Source organism: Pseudophryne corroboree, chromosome 2, assembly GCF_028390025.1.
Source record: "Pseudophryne corroboree isolate aPseCor3 chromosome 2, aPseCor3.hap2, whole genome shotgun sequence".
NCBI lineage: Eukaryota > Metazoa > Chordata > Amphibia > Anura > Myobatrachidae > Pseudophryne > Pseudophryne corroboree.
Window position 1 is genome coordinate 500,466,393 of NC_086445.1, and position 18,133 is coordinate 500,484,525.

Here is an 18,133-nt window from a genome sequence, read left to right on the forward strand (position 1 = left end):
TTCAAATCAGGCCTGTCAGCTTTGCTGACAGACAGTGCTATCCTACAGGAAGCCATCCTACAATTGGAAAAGTCACAGGTCATTGTCCCAGTTCCACCTCATATGCAAAACAAGGGTTATTATTCAGATCTTTTCGTGGTACCGAAACCGGATGGTTCGATCAGACCAATTTGAACTTGAAATCGTTGAACCCTTACCTGAGGGTGTTCAAATTCAAGATGAAGTCTCTCAGAGCAGTGATTGCAGGTCTGGAGGAGGGAGAGTTTCTGGTATCCCTGGCTATCAAGGCTGTGTACTATTGCTTTTTGGAATCATATTTATGAATATTAATATTTAATATATCATATATGGTATTTAATATATGGATATATTTCAATTAATATGCATTTATCATATATATCTGCAAATATATTATGTCAGGCTTACAAACTAATTGGCTGATACATATATGCAGTCCTTATACATATGACTTATGAAGTTATTAAGTTAAGATTCCTTAAAGAGAGTTCAAGCTTGAATATTACCGCTCTTTTTATATGATTCTTTATTTACAGGCAGATCAAATCGTACAGAATAAGATATACACAGTAGTGATATATATACTAATTATAATTATATATGCTTCCTTCGTTACATAACATAAAACAACATGACATAAGTTTCACAAACAGTTTCAATTGCTAACATAAAATGTATACTTGCAAGTTAAAGATTGCCATCCCAAGAATCATTCCTTCTGCATGTTCTCCATGACTTCTCCTCCTGACTGACTTCCTTCCTTCTCCTTCTTCTTCTCCCTCTCCCTCTTCCTTCCTTCTAACTCCTAACTACAAGTCTGGTCCTTTTATCTCATATTTTACCAATTCAAACTATCATATTCTCATAGTTTCCAATGGAATAGGTAATTATAGGTTTGTCAGATTCCAAGGTGTAATAAAACAAACATTGAACTGGGCTGTCGTGTCCTGTTCACGGAGGCATGGTGTCATAAAAGTGTGGTGTCCACACTGCCTTAAGCAAGTATAGTATTGTAAAATCTGGAATGTCTTTTCATCCAAAGTTCTGTTGTATTGACAAGTTTTCCTGGGGTCGGTTACACAATGTTTTATCAATGGATGTGATCTCTTTTCATAGTAGTTAATTTATACTCCCTAGCTTTTAACCTTCACTGGACAATAGACAAACCAGTAGATTCTGATCTACTGTAAGCACACCTGTGAATTCCAATGACCAACAGAGCTCTGTCACATACCTATTATCATTTATGGCCTAATACCTTTTCTCTACAATGACTCTTGATCTTACTGTAACCTCTCTGGCCTTATTTATGACTAGAGCAGAATAAACCTGTTCCCTACACTATTTTTTACCATCTTGCTGTAAAACACAAATATACAGTATATCTATATAAACACATACACAAACCTAATTTCTTAAATCAGCTAAACATTACCTCATACATTCAAACTTATTTCATATCTATTCCTTACTATATATATCCAGTATACTGTCCACTATGGTAACATCGCCTATTTATAATGAATTATATTTTGATTCAGACAATATCCATTGCCCTAATATTATACTAAGTGCAGACAATTACCTATAAGGCAACAGTCGCCCCCTTGTGGCCATGAGAAATTCTTTTGATTGGCCACACATTAAACTAGCGTAATTGCTTCCAAATACATTTCAAAATATTCCTTCAAACATAACTTTCGTTGTAACCATAATATATACCATAAGTGTAATAATAATAACCATTATGATTTTAAAAATCTCTAAAAATTCTTAGCTTACCTAACCTTATTCTACTTTTAACTAAAGCAGACAAAACTGAGGTTTTTATTCAGTATTCATGAGGAAAACTAATTTCTACAGACATTTGGAATACCATAGCCCAATTGTAGACCTTTTTTCTGTATCTGGATCAGTACGTTTGGACATTTTTGCTGTTCTTGTATGTAGCAATTTACTGGGATAAGACTGTCATCTGCGTGGTTTGCTTGCAATTGGAGATGCCTTGCGTTTGCATTATGGCCTTGCGTTTGCAACATTTGCACCATTACTAGAAGTAGAATTCTTCGTAGCAGCTGCTCCTTTGCTTGCCATTTCGCTGTTTGAGGCAGAGGGCTGTGTACGTCGAGTGCTGTGTCTTGAACATTCAGTACTTGTGACGACCCTCAGTAATAGTAATAGTCTTTATACAGTCTTTAGCAGTTCTGTTTCCTTTGCGTTTATCCAATGCCGCAGTTGTGACCAGTGTCCATATTGCTTTTGCACAAACAGGTTGTGATTTTGAATAGAACAGGCATATATGAAACAGTCTTTTTTTTTTTCTTTCTTTCTTTCTTTCCTTGCTTGTTAATAGTAGGTCTTAATTGTCTTCGGGCAATAGTACCACAAATGGCTGTGAGTAGTACACCTACTCTGTTCTGTATTTCCTCACTGAATAAATTACCATGCAGTCTTAAATCTCCTTATTCTACCTTGTACCTATTTATACATCTCAATCTTACATAAACTTATACCAGTTTAACCCATATAAAGGCGTTTTCTATCCTACCTATATTTTGACTAATAATTATTTAAAATGCTTTTGATGTGTATATAGTAACATCCTATCAATACAATAAATGAATATAATTTTGCTTCAAACAGATATTAAATATCATTTAGGAATGGCTTTAAATATATCTAATTCCATCCAATATTATTTTATATGCAGCCATGTGCATATACAGTGACCCTGTTATGCTACAAATAATTATCTTAGACTTGTGACAGTCTTTATTAAGAGAATTATTCATCCCACTTAATAATCTCGGCCCAATTTGTTATAACGCGGTATACCATCCTGTATTAGATATTTAATTACTTTTGAAGCTTTTACGAAGGAAGCATAGGTAGTATCTACTGTGTAATATTAAAAAAACATAAAATATTTACAAGGTATATAATACAATTACATAATATATATATATATATCAGACAAATGTTTACATATATGTGATTAAGGTATATGAAGGGATGAGACAGTTCTGTATAATCACAGTGATGAGATGTGCTGTACACTGTTTTGGGAGTGTACATGTAGTTTGAAAGACAAGTAATGATTACTTGTGATGAAAAGGTTAATGAAAACATTCCCCTTTCTTGTGAAACTAGAAAACTCCTTGAGGATTTGTCCATATATCAGTCTTTAGGGATGCTATGTAGATTTTGCTGGATAGCAGCGATGAAAGGGTTAATGAAGACCTTTTCCCTTGTAAATTGGAGTCTTTTTGGAGTCTTGCACCATTCTGTATACAGGTTGCCAGGATTACTATGAATCAAACAAAAATACATACAATGACTATCACAGATATTTATACAGTGATTTAACATAGCTTGCTATGCATTCTGTCCTATCTGCTGCATGTTATCAGGTACAGAATTTACAAATGTGTCTTTTAACGATTGAATAACAAACAAACAATTGTTTCTGGCCTGTGCCAATCTTTCCTGTCACATTGTGTGTCAATGACAGCACAATTGTCGCTGCAGATATGATGCAGGTTTAATTTGGAAACTGTGGCTGTTTGAACATCAAAGCAAACAATGGCTTCATTGGATCTAACAAGTAAAGGAATGATACTACCGTATTCACTTGTGACCATACTCCCTTGTGATGCAGCCTGGTCCCAGACTGTCTTTAACCATAGCGTTTGCTGCTTGGTGTGGCTCCTTAGTTTGGAAGAATCTTGGAGCTTCTGAAAAAACCTACTTTTGTGGGGAGAGAAACTTGTTAAACTTTGCCAAATATGTATTGCAGGTCCCAGGGCTTTCTGTCTTTCCACACCTGTAATAAAATGGTTATGGCACCAGGGCATAAAAACATTTTCATCCTGGTGATCCTTTTTGTCATTGTTAATTGGTGTGTGGTTTGCAGAATGACACTCTGCATGTGGTCTCTCTGAGAGCATGCAAACATTTGCACCATCACTAGAAGTCTCTGAGTGCTCTGTGGGGGTTACATAAGTTTGGGAACTTTGTTTGTAAACATGCATTCCTGAATTAATTTCATGGATTTTCCCTTTAAACATGTTTCCAGGTGAATACATTTCAAGGTTTGCAACTCTGGTTGCCATGGGAGTTTTCACCATGGGGAACTTCTTCACCCCTGTGTGCACTGTACTGCAGCTATCAGTGTTTAAATCTGCTGACAATTCACCTTTGCCTAAGGGCATAACAAATTCTTCATTTACATTGGGAACTCTGAGAGTGTATTCAGCAGAATACTCATAATCTGAGTTACAATGATCTTCCCCCTTACTAGAAACAGTATAGGGGACATCTCCTATTGCTGCTACCTCCTTTACATTAATGTGCTGTCTGATGATAGACACATCCGGCACATTGCTACTTTCTTCCTTTACCACAGAGGCTGTTCTGCTGGTGGTCTGTGTGACCATAGCAGACTCCATGCGCTGCACATTGATGCAGTCCTGCAACATGTAACTTTCCTTAATTTTAGGATCTTGACTGATTAAGTCATTTCTGACTCCTGTAGACTCTGTGTACAGAGTTTCACATACCTCAACACTATTCCTGTTTGGTGTTTCTATCTCAGCTTGCTTGCTGGATGTTATCTCTTCATCAGAGATCTTGACAATTTGATTACAAACTGTCAGGCTTTTCGCTTCTGCCCCAAACTTTTTCTGTTTATTTTTCTGTTTAAGGGACTTAAATAACGAATGCATTTTTGCATTAATGGTCAGGCACGCCTTACGAAGACGTGAACCTGATTCTTCTTTACATTTCTGTTTGGCTTCTAGAGCCGCAGTTCTGCGCATTTTTCTAAATGCTACAGAAAACTTTTGCATTTTTAACATTTCAATGCTAAATTTATATATTCTTTGTTTTTAGTACTGAAGGTATCCTCTCCTTAAGATTGACCGGTGTCTTAAGGTTAAACTCTAATACCTGGTACATTTATACATTTATTTGGAAATACTCTTTTCCACTGTGCACATTTTCTATTCTAGGCCTTTAAATTCTTTATTCTCATTTGTAACCTATTCCACTGTGATCTTGTATTTTGCCAGCAGGCTTATAGCCTTTGGTGCTGCTTCCTAATAGATATTATGTTAGTTAAAATAACGTATATTGCACTAACACATTTATCCTAGGTTATACAGAATACAAAATTGACATTACACAATGGTAATAAATTTTCATAGATACATCCCCACCGTGATTCTGCAGATTTGGTAGCCAGCTTATAGCATCTGCTACTCCTCATAAATATTATAGATCAGATAATCAGATTCAGTAATAACAAGTCCAATTCGTGGTCGCCAATATTGCTTTTTGGAATCATATTTATGAATATTAATATTTAATATATCATATATGGTATTTAATATATGGATATATTTCAATTAATATGCATTTATCATATATATCTGCAAATATATTATGTCAGGCTTACAAACTAATTGGCTGATACATATATGCAGTCCTTATACATATGACTTATGAAGTTATTAAGTTAAGATTCCTTAAAGAGAGTTCAAGCTTGAATATTACCGCTCTTTTTATATGATTCTTTATTTACAGGCAGATCAAATCGTACAGAATAAGATATACACAGTAGTGATATATATACTAATTATAATTATATATGCTTCCTTCGTTACATAACATAAAACAACATGACATAAGTTTCACAAACAGTTTCAATTGCTAACATAAAATGTATACTTGCAAGTTAAAGATTGCCATCCCAAGAATCATTCCTTCTGCATGTTCTCCATGACTTCTCCTCCTGACTGACTTCCTTCCTTCTCCTTCTTCTTCTCCCTCTCCCTCTTCCTTCCTTCTAACTCCTAACTACAAGTCTGGTCCTTTTATCTCATATTTTACCAATTCAAACTATCATATTCTCATAGTTTCCAATGGAATAGGTAATTATAGGTTTGTCAGATTCCAAGGTGTAATAAAACAAACATTGAACTGGGCTGTCGTGTCCTGTTCACGGAGGCATGGTGTCATAAAAGTGTGGTGTCCACACTGCCTTAAGCAAGTATAGTATTGTAAAATCTGGAATGTCTTTTCATCCAAAGTTCTGTTGTATTGACAAGTTTTCCTGGGGTCGGTTACACAATGTTTTATCAATGGATGTGATCTCTTTTCATAGTAGTTAATTTATACTCCCTAGCTTTTAACCTTCACTGGACAATAGACAAACCAGTAGATTCTGATCTACTGTAAGCACACCTGTGAATTCCAATGACCAACAGAGCTCTGTCACATACCTATTATCATTTATGGCCTAATACCTTTTCTCTACAATGACTCTTGATCTTACTGTAACCTCTCTGGCCTTATTTATGACTAGAGCAGAATAAACCTGTTCCCTACACTATTTTTTACCATCTTGCTGTAAAACACAAATATACAGTATATCTATATAAACACATACACAAACCTAATTTCTTAAATCAGCTAAACATTACCTCATACATTCAAACTTATTTCATATCTATTCCTTACTATATATATCCAGTATACTGTCCACTATGGTAACATCGCCTATTTATAATGAATTATATTTTGATTCAGACAATATCCATTGCCCTAATATTATACTAAGTGCAGACAATTACCTATAAGGCAACAGTACCTCCACATTCCTATTTGGCCGTCTCAACAGGCTTATCTCAGATTTGCACTGTTAGACAGTCACTATCAATTCCAGGCACTGCCATTCGGCCTCTCCACAGCACCGAGGGTGTTCACCAAGGTGATGGCAGAGATGATGGTTCTCCTCTGCAGACAGGGGGTGAACATAACCCCTTATCTGGACGATCTGCTGCTAACGGCATCGTCCAGGGAGAAGTTGTTGCAGTCCATTGTTCTCACGACTCATCTGCTCAGGGAACACGGTTGGATCCTGAATCTTCCAAAATCACATTTGGAGCCGACAGAGCCGGCCCTAGCCAATATGATGCCCTAAGCAAGATTTTGGCTGGTGCCCCCTAGCACCACCGCTGGTTCCGCCTCTGACCTTGCACCTCTTTCCCAGCACCATCACCCCTCATCCATAGCAGTCCTTATTTTGGGGTTTGTAACCCCTATATTTTAAAAAGGAACTGTTCGCACATTTGGCGCACAGCCCAAAAAGGGGTGTGTTTTTGCTGGCAAGGGGCATGGCCACACAATAGTAACCCCAATTCCAATTGCACCACTCAGTACTGCAACTTTATTCACATTTGATCATGCGATAGTGTCCATAATTCATATTACATCCCACAGTAGTATCACTTTACCTTATAAACGTTACTCCTCACAGTAGAGCCCCTTATTCACATTACATCACACTGAATTGCTCCTTATTCACATTACACCACACCATATTGCTCTTTATTCACATTCGATGACACAGTAGTGCCCTTTCTATACGCAACGCCACATAGTAGAGCACCTTATACACATAATGCGACACAGTAATGCCCCTTACACATATGAGACACATTTTTAATGTCCTTATAAACATAATGCACCTTACACATTATGACAACCTTTATTAATGTCCTTTTACACGTAATGTCCCTTACACATATGCCGCACATTATTAATGCCCTTGTACACATAATGACACACATAGTGCCCCCTACACACTTGCTGCACATTATTAGTGCCCCTATACGCATAATGACACACATACAGTAGTACCCTGTTACACATATGCCGCACATTATTAATGCCCTTATACACATAATGACACACATAGTGCCCCTTACACATATGTTGCACATTATTAATGCATTTTTACATGACACACATAATGCTGCTTACACATATTCCGAACACTACAGCACAACCAACCTACTCACATGCACACAACACTCACACTAACACTGTGACCTCTGCCTCTGCTTGAATACAGATGTGTCCTCATAAATCTTGCCTCAATGCTAAAGTCGGGCACATTTGTTTTAATGAAAATGCATCTTATTTGCATTGCTATGTCGCTAGGATGCACAATCAGCTTCTGCTGATTAAAATGATATGCAGCATGCCTATATACTGCGTGAGACTGTGGCTGTATCTGCATATGACATGCTACACACAGAATATAGGCATGCCGCATATCATTTTAATCAGCAGAAGCTGCTGATGCCCCTAGGCATATCAAATGCCCTAGGCAATTGCCTAGTTTGCCTACGCCTATGACCGACTCTGGGAGCCGACCAGGAGGCTGTCTTTTCTGGGAATGATCCTCGACACAGAAGTGCAGAGGGTTTTTCTCATGGAGGAGAAAGCGTTGGTGTTACAAACAATGGTCCGGGATGTCCTGAAGCCAGCCCGGGTTTCGGTTCATCAGTGCATTCACCTTCTGGGGAAAATGGTGGCCTCTTACGAGGCTCTACAGTACGGAAGGTTTCATGCTCGGCCCTTCCAACTGGATCTCCTGGACAAGTGGTCGGGATCTCATCTACACATGCACCAGAGAATACGTCTGTCGCAGAAAGCCAGAATTTCACTCCTCTGGTGGCTGCAATTACCTCAACTTCTGGAGGGCCACAGGTTTGGGATTCAGGACTGGGTCCTTCTAACAACGGATGCAAGTCTCCGGGGCTGTGGCGCGGTCACTCAGGGGGAAACCTTCCAAGGATTGTGGTCAAGCCTGGAATCCAGCCTTTCAATAAACATTCTGGAACTAAGAGCCGTCTACAACGGTCTTCTCCAAGCGGCCCATCTTTTGAGAGATCGAGCCATTCAAGTGCAGTCGGACAATGTATCGACAGTGGCTTACATGAACCGACAGGGTGGAACGAAGAGCAGAGCTGGAATGTCAGAGTTAACAAAAATCATCCTCTGGGCAGAAAGACACGTGTTGGCGCTGTCAGCAATCTTCATTCCAGGAGTAGACAACTGGGAAGCGGACTTCCTCAGCAGACACGATCTCCATCCAGGAGAGTGGGGACTCCATCCGGAGGTGTTCGCGGAGGTAACAGATCTTTGGGGTATACCTCAAATAGACATGATGGCCTCTCGTCTCAACTAGAGGCTTCGGCGGTATTGTTCCAGGTCGAGGGACCCACAAGCCATTGCGGTGGAGGCCCTGGTGACTCCGTGGGTGTTCCAGTCAGTGTACGTGTTTCCTCCACTTCCGCTCATTCCAAGAATTCTAAAACTCATAAGGAGAACAAGAGTTCAGGCAATCCTCATTGCTCCGGACTGGCCAAGAAGGGCTTAATACGCGGATCTTCTGGATCTACTGCTAGAAGAGCCGACGCCTCTTCGGGAGGACCTGCTGCAGCAGGGGCCATTCGCTTATCAAGACTTACCACGGCTACGTTTGACGACATGGTGGTTGAACGCCAGATATTAGCTCGGAAGAGCATTCCGAACAAGGTTATTCCTACCCTGATACAGGCTAGGAAAGGAGTAACGTCTAAACATTACCATCGTATTTGGAAAAAATATGTATCTTGGTGTGAGTCCAAGAAGTTTCCTACGGTGGAGGTTCAACTGGGACGGTTTCTCCTCTTCCTGCAAGCAGGTGTGGATATGGGCCTGAGGTTGGGATCCATAAAGGTCCAGATTTCGACCCTATTCATTTTCTTCCAGAAACAGTTGGCTTCCCTCCCTGAGGTTCAGACTTTTCAGAAAGGGTTCTGCACATCCAGCCTCCCTTTGTGTCGCCTACGGCGCCCTGGGATCTTAACGTGGTGTTACAGTTCCTCCAATCGGATTGGTTCAAGCCTCTACTGGAGGTTGAGGTCAAATTTCTCACGTGGAAGGCTGTCACATTGTTGGCCTTAGTTTCTGCTAGACGTGTGTTGGAGTTGGGGGCTTTGTCTTGTAAGAGCCCCTACTTGATCTTTCATGAAGATAGAGCTGAGCTACGGACATGTCAGCAGTTCCTTCTGAAGGTTGTGTCGGCATTTCATATCAACCAACCTATTGTGGTGCCAATTGCTACTGACTCCTCAATTTCATCAAAGTCCTTGGATGTTGTAAGGGCGCTGAAAATCTATGTGAAGAGGACCGCTCGTCACAGAAAAACGGACTCTCTTTTTGTCCTGTATGATCCCAAGAAACTTGGGTGTCCTGCTTCTAAGCAGACAATCTCTCGCTGGATTAGGTTCACTATCCAGCATGCATATTCTACGGCAGGCTTTCCATGTCCTACGTCTGTTAAGGCCCACTCTGCTCGTAAGGTGGGTTGTTCCTGGGCGGCTGCCCGGGGTGTCTCGGCTTTACAGCTTTGCAGAGCGGCTACTTGGTTTGGGTCGAACACGTTTGCAAAGTTCTACAAGTTCGATACTTTGGCCGCTGAGGACCTGAAGTTTGGTCAATCACTTCTGCAGGAGCCTCCGCGCTCTCCCTCCCATTCTGGGAGCATTGGTACATCCCCATGGTAATAATGTGGACCCCAGCATCCTCTAGGAAGTAAGAGAAAATAGGATTTTAATTACCTACTGGTAAATCCTTTTCTCGTAGTCCGTAGAGGATGCTGGGCGCCCGCCCAGCGCTTTGTTATCCTACAGTGGATACTTAGTTCAGTACTGCTTTGTTCTTATTTAAGTACTGTTTTGTTACTTGGTTAATTAATACTGTTCAGCCGTTGCTGATGTTTCAAGCTGGTTAGCTTGGTTTATCTTGTGTGTGAGCTGGTGTGAATCTCGCCACTATCTGTGTAAAATTCTTCTCTCGAGGTTGTCCATCTCCTCGGGCACAGTTTCTAGACTGAGTCTGGTAGGAGGGGTATAGAGGGAGGAGCCAGCCCACACTCTCAAACTCTTAAAGTGCCAGTTGCTCCTAGTGGACCCGTCTATACCCCTTGGTACTAATGTGGACCCCACCATCCTCTACGGACTACAAGAAAAGGATTTACCGGTAGGTAATTAAAATCCTATTATCTCATGTATCTGTGAAGTTCAAAGTACAGCAGAATAATGGTCCACTAGATTGCAAAGGTTCTTGGTGGGTGGTATAATATGTTCACACAGCAATGTTTGAGGTCAGGACCATGGGAAAGTGAAAAAAGAGAACCATGTGAGGATATGAGTGAACTCTACGGTGGGGATGTAATTGGATAGGAAAGTTTATGAAGGTTATGTCGTAGAGATGAGCGGGTTCGGTTTCTCTGAATCCGAACCCGCACGAACTTCATGTTTTTTTTCACGGGTCCGAGCGACTCGGATCTTCCCGCCTTGCTCGGTTAACCCGAGCGCGCCCGAACGTCATCATGACGCTGTCGGATTCTCGCGAGACTCGGATTCTATATAAGGAGCCGCGCGTCGCCGCCATTTTCACACGTGCATTGAGATTGATAGGGAGAGGACGTGGCTGGCGTCCTCTCCGTTATAGTAGAAAAGAGTAAAGACTGAGTGACTTAGTTATAATTGTGGGGAGGATTGGGGACGGGGAGCAGCTGTTAGGGAGTACAGTGATTTAGATTAGGAGAAAGAGAGAGAGAGAGATTGACCTGATTTACTGGAGCTTAGGAGTACTGTAGAAGAGAGTGCAGAGTTTACTAGTGACTGACCACAGTGACCACCAGACAGTGCAGTTTTATTTAATATATCCGTTCTCTGCCTGAAAAAAACGATACACACAGTGACTCAGTCACATACCATATCTGTGTGCACTGCTCAGCCCAGTGTGCTGCATCATCTATGTATATATTATATATCTGACTGTGCTCAGCTCACACAGCTTATAATTGTGGGGGAGACTGGGGAGCACTGCAGTGCCAGTTATAGGTTATAGCAGGAGCCAGGAGTACAAGACAGTCACATACCATATCTGTGTGCACTGCTCAGCCCAGTGTGCTGCATCATCTATGTATATATTATATATCTGACTGTGCTCAGCTCACACAGCTTATAATTGTGGGGGAGACTGGGGAGCACTGCAGTGCCAGTTATAGGTTATAGCAGGAGCCAGGAGTACATATTATATTAAAATTAAACAGTGCACACTTTTGCTGCAGGAGTGCCACTGCCAGTGTGACTGACCAGTGACCTGACCACACTGACCACCAGTATAGTTAGTAGTATACTATATTGTGATTGCCTGAAAAAGTTAAACACTCGTCGTGTGACTTCACTTGTGTGGTGTTTTTTTTTTTATTCTATAAAAAACTCATTCTGCTGACAGACAGTATCCAGCAGGTCCGTCATTATATAATATATATACCTGTCCGGCTGCAGTAGTGATATATATATATTTTTTATATCATTATTTATCATCCAGTCGCAGCAGACACAGTACGGTAGTTCACGGCTGTAGCTACCTCTGTGTCGGCACTCGGCAGTCCGTCCATAATTGTATACCACCTACCCGTGTTTTTTTTTCTTTCTTCTTTATACATACATACTACGACATCTCTTTATCAACCAGTCTATATTAGCAGCAGACACAGTACAGTACGGTAGTTCACGGCTGTGGCTACCTCTGTGTCGGCACTCGGCAGTCCGTCCATAATTGTATACCACCTAACCGTGGTTTTTTTTTTCTTTCTTCTTTATACATACATACTACGACATCTCTTTATCAACCAGTCTATATTAGCAGCAGACACAGTACAGTACGGTAGTTCACGGCTGTGGCTACCTCTGTGTCGGCACTCGGCAGTCCGTCCATAATTGTATACCACCTAACCGTGGTTTTTTTTTCTTTCTTCTTTATACATACATACTACGACATCTCTTTATCAACCAGTCTATATTAGCAGCAGACACAGTACAGTACGGTAGTTCACGGCTGTGGCTACCTCTGTGTCGGCACTCGGCAGTCCGTCCATAATTGTATACCACCTAACCGTGGTTTTTTTTTCTTTCTTCTTTATACGTACATACTACGACATCTCTTTATCAACCAGTCTATATTAGCAGCAGACACAGTACAGTACGGTAGTTCACGGCTGTGGCTACCTCTGTGTCGGCACTCGGCAGTCCGTCCATAATTGTATACCACCTAACCGTGGTTTTTTTTTCTTTCTTCTTTATACGTACATACTACGACATCTCTTTATCAACCAGTCTATATTAGCAGCAGACACAGTACAGTACGGTAGTTCACGGCTGTGGCTACCTCTGTGTCGGCACTCGGCAGTCCGTCCATAATTGTATACCACCTAACCGTGGTTTTTTTTTCTTTCTTCTTTATACATACATACTACGACATCTCTTTATCAACCAGTCTATATTAGCAGCAGACACAGTACAGTACGGTAGTTCACGGCTGTGGCTACCTCTGTGTCGGCACTCGGCAGTCCGTCCATAATTGTATACCACCTAACCGTGGTTTTTTTTTCTTTCTTCTTTATACGTACATACTACGACATCTCTTTATCAACCAGTCTATATTAGCAGCAGACACAGTACAGTACGGTAGTTCACGGCTGTGGCTACCTCTGTGTCGGCACTCGGCAGTCCGTCCATAATTGTATACCACCTAACCGTGGTTTTTTTTTCTTTCTTCTTTATACATACATACTACGACATCTCTTTATCAACCAGTCTATATTAGCAGCAGACACAGTACAGTACGGTAGTTCACGGCTGTGGCTACCTCTGTGTCGGCACTCGGCAGTCCGTCCATAATTGTATACTAGTATCCATCCATCTCCATTGTTTACCTGAGGTGCCTTTTAGTTGTGCCTATTAAAATATGGAGAACAAAAATGTTGAGGTTCCAAAATTAGGGAAAGATCAAGATCCACTTCCACCTCGTGCTGAAGCTGCTGCCACTAGTCATGGCCGAGACGATGAAATGCCAGCAACGTCGTCTGCCAAGGCCGATGCCCAATGTCATAGTACAGAGCATGTCAAATCCAAAACACCAAATATCAGTAAAAAAAGGACTCCAAAACCTAAAATAAAATTGTCGGAGGAGAAGCGTAAACTTGCCAATATGCCATTTACCACACGGAGTGGCAAGGAACGGCTGAGGCCCTGGCCTATGTTCATGGCTAGTGGTTCAGCTTCACATGAGGATGGAAGCACTCAGCCTCTCGCTAGAAAACTGAAAAGACTCAAGCTGGCAAAAGCACCGCAAAGAACTGTGCGTTCTTCGAAATCCCAAATCCACAAGGAGAGTCCAATTGTGTCGGTTGCGATGCCTGACCTTCCCAACACTGGACGTGAAGAGCATGCGCCTTCCACCATTTGCACGCCCCCTGCAAGTGCTGGAAGGAGCACCCGCAGTCCAGTTCCTGATAGTCAGATTGAAGATGTCAGTGTTGAAGTACACCAGGATGAGGAGGATATGGGTGTTGCTGGCGCTGGGGAGGAAATTGACCAGGAGGATTCTGATGGTGAGGTGGTTTGTTTAAGTCAGGCACCCGGGGAGACACCTGTTGTCCGTGGGAGGAATATGGCCGTTGACATGCCTGGTGAAAATACCAAAAAAATCAGCTCTTCGGTGTGGAACTATTTCAACAGAAATGCGGACAACAGGTGTCAAGCCGTGTGTTCCCTTTGTCAAGCTGTAATAAGTAGGGGTAAGGACGTTAACCACCTCGGAACATCCTCCCTTATACGTCACCTGCAGCGCATTCATAATAAGTCAGTGACAAGTTCAAAAACTTTGGGTGACAGCGGAAGCAGTCCACTGACCAGTAAATCCCTTCCTCTTGTAACCAAGCTCACGCAAACCACCCCACCAACTCCCTCAGTGTCAATTTCCTCCTTCCCCAGGAATGCCAATAGTCCTGCAGGCCATGTCACTGGCAATTCTGACGAGTCCTCTCCTGCCTGGGATTCCTCCGATGCATCCTTGCGTGTAACGCCTACTGCTGCTGGCGCTGCTGTTGTTGTTGCTGGGAGTCGATGGTCATCCCAGAGGGGAAGTCGTAAGCCCACTTGTACTACTTCCAGTAAGCAATTGACTGTTCAACAGTCCTTTGCGAGGAAGATGAAATATCACAGCAGTCATCCTGCTGCAAAGCGGATAACTGAGGCCTTGACAACTATGTTGGTGTTAGACGTGCGTCCGGTATCCGCCGTTAGTTCACAGGGAACTAGACAATTTATTGAGGCAGTGTGCCCCCGTTACCAAATACCATCTAGGTTCCACTTCTCTAGGCAGGCGATACCGAAAATGTACACGGACCTCAGAAAAAGACTCACCAGTGTCCTAAAAAATGCAGTTGTACCCAATGTCCACTTAACCACGGACATGTGGACAAGTGGAGCAGGGCAGGGTCAGGACTATATGACTGTGACAGCCCACTGGGTAGATGTATGGACTCCCGCCGCAAGAACAGCAGCGGCGGCACCAGTAGCAGCATCTCGCAAACGCCAACTCTTTCCTAGGCAGGCTACGCTTTGTATCACCGCTTTCCAGAATACGCACACAGCTGAAAACCTCTTACGGCAACTGAGGAAGATCATCGCGGAATGGCTTACCCCAATTGGACTCTCCTGTGGATTTGTGGCATCGGACAACGCCAGCAATATTGTGTGTGCATTAAATATGGGGAAATTCCAGCACGTCCCATGTTTTGCACATACCTTGAATTTGGTGGTGCAGAATTATTTAAAAAACGACAGGGGCGTGCAAGAGATGCTGTCGGTGGCCAGAAGAATTGCGGGACACTTTCGGCGTACAGGCACCACGTACAGAAGACTGGAGCACCACCAAAAACTACTGAACCTGCCCTGCCATCATCTGAAGCAAGAAGTGGTAACGAGGTGGAAATCAACCCTCTATATGCTTCAGAGGTTGGAGGAGCAGCAAAAGGCCATTCAAGCCTATACAATTGAGCACGATATAGGAGGTGGAATGCACCTGTCTCAAGCGCAGTGGAGAATGATTTCAACGTTGTGCAAGGTTCTGATGCCCTTTGAACTTGCCACACGTGAAGTCAGTTCAGACACTGCCAGCCTGAGTCAGGTCATTCCCCTCATCAGGCTTTTGCAGAAGAAGCTGGAGACATTGAAGGAGGAGCTAACACGGAGCGATTCCGCTAGGCATGTGGGACTTGTGGATGGAGCCCTTAATTCGCTTAACAAGGATTCACGGGTGGTCAATCTGTTGAAATCAGAGCACTACATTTTGGCCACCGTGCTCGATCCTAGATTTAAAGCCTACCTTGGATCTCTCTTTCCGGCAGACACAAGTCTGCTGGGGTTGAAAGACCTGCTGGTGAGAAAATTGTCAAGTCAAGCGGAACGCGACCTGTCAACATCTCCTCCTTCACATTCTCCCGCAACTGGGGGTGCGAGGAAAAGGCTCAGAATTCCGAGCCCACCCGCTGGCGGTGATGCAGGGCAGTCTGGAGCGACTGCTGATGCTGACATCTGGTCCGGACTGAAGGACCTGACAACGATTACGGATACGGACATGTCGTCTACTGGCACTGCATATGATTCTCTCCCCATTGAAAGAATGGTGGAGGATTATATGAGTGACCGCATCCAAGTAGGCACGTCACACAGTCCGTACTTATACTGGCAGGAAAAAGAGGCAATTTGGAGGCCCTTGCACAAACTGGCTTTATTCTACCTAAGTTGCCCTCCCACAAGTGTGTACTCCGAAAGAGTGTTTAGTGCCGCCGCTCACCTTGTCAGCAATCGGCGTACGAGGTTACATCCAGAAAATGTGGAGAAGATGATGTTCATTAAAATGAATTATAATCAATTCCTCCGCGGAGACATTGACCAGCAGCAATTGCCTCCACAAAGTACACAGGGAGCTGAGATGGTGGATTCCAGTGGGGACGAATTGATAATCTGTGAGGAGGGGGATGTACACGGTGATATATCGGAGGATGATGATGAGGTGGACATCTTGCCTCTGTAGAGCCAGTTTGTGCAAGGAGAGATTAATTGCTTCTTTTTTGGTGGGGGTCCAAACCATCCCGTCATTTCAGTCACAGTCGTGTGGCAGACCCTGTCACTGAAATGATGGGTTGGTTAAAGTGTGCATGTCCTGTTTATACAACATAAGGGTGGGTGGGAGGGCCCAAGGACAATTCCATCTTGCACCTCTTTTTTCTTTTCTTTTTCTTTGCGTCATGTGCTGTTTGGGGAGGGTTTTTTGGAAGGGACATCCTGCGTGACACTGCAGTGCCACTCCTAAATGGGCCCGGTGTTTGTGTCGGCCACTAGGGTCGCTAATCTTACTCACACAGCTACCTCATTGCGCCTCTTTTTTTCTTTGCGTCATGTGCTGATTGGGGAGGGTTTTTTGGAAGGGACATCCTGCGTGACACTGCAGTGCCACTCCTAAATGGGCCCGGTGTTTGTGTCGGCCACTAGGGTCGCTAATCTTACTCACACAGCTACCTCATTGCGCCTCTTTTTTTCTTTGCGTCATGTGCTGATTGGGGAGGGTTTTTTGGAAGGGACATCCTGCGTGACACTGCAGTGCCACTCCTAAATGGGCCCGGTGTTTGTGTCGGCCACTAGGGTCGCTAATCTTACTCACACAGCTACCTCATTGCGCCTCTTTTTTTCTTTGCGTCATGTGCTGATTGGGGAGGGTTTTTTGGAAGGGACATCCTGCGTGACACTGCAGTGCCACTCCTAAATGGGCCCGGTGTTTGTGTCGGCCACTAGGGTCGCTAATCTTACTCACACAGCTACCTCATTGCGCCTCTTTTTTTCTTTGCGTCATGTGCTGATTGGGGAGGGTTTTTTGGAAGGGACATCCTGCGTGACACTGCAGTGCCACTCCTAAATGGGCCCGGTGTTTGTGTCGGCCACTAGGGTCGCTAATCTTACTCACACAGCTACCTCATTGCGCCTCTTTTTTTCTTTGCGTCATGTGCTGATTGGGGAGGGTTTTTTGGAAGGGACATCCTGCGTGACACTGCAGTGCCACTCCTAAATGGGCCCGGTGTTTGTGTCGGCCACTAGGGTCGCTTATCTTACTCACACAGTCAGCTACCTCATTGCGCCTCTTTTTTTCTTTGCGTCATGTGCTGTTTGGGGAGGGTTTTTTGGAAGGGACATCCTGCGTGACACTGCAGTGCCACTCCTAAATGGGCCCGGTGTTTGTGTCGGCCACTAGGGTCGCTTATCTTACTCACACAGTCAGCTACCTCATTGCGCCTCTTTTTTTCTTTGCGTCATGTGCTGTTTGGGGAGGGTTTTTTGGAAGGGACATCCTGCGTGACACTGCA

The 18,133-nt window shown here is 43.1% G+C and overlaps 1 long non-coding RNA gene across 2 annotated transcripts in view; it reads left to right on the top strand.

The window, feature by feature from the left end:
• The window catches only part of LOC135031404 (uncharacterized), a 143,426-nt gene that overhangs the window by 83,036 nt on the left and 42,257 nt on the right, over window positions 1–18,133 (top strand). The window lies entirely within an intron of this gene.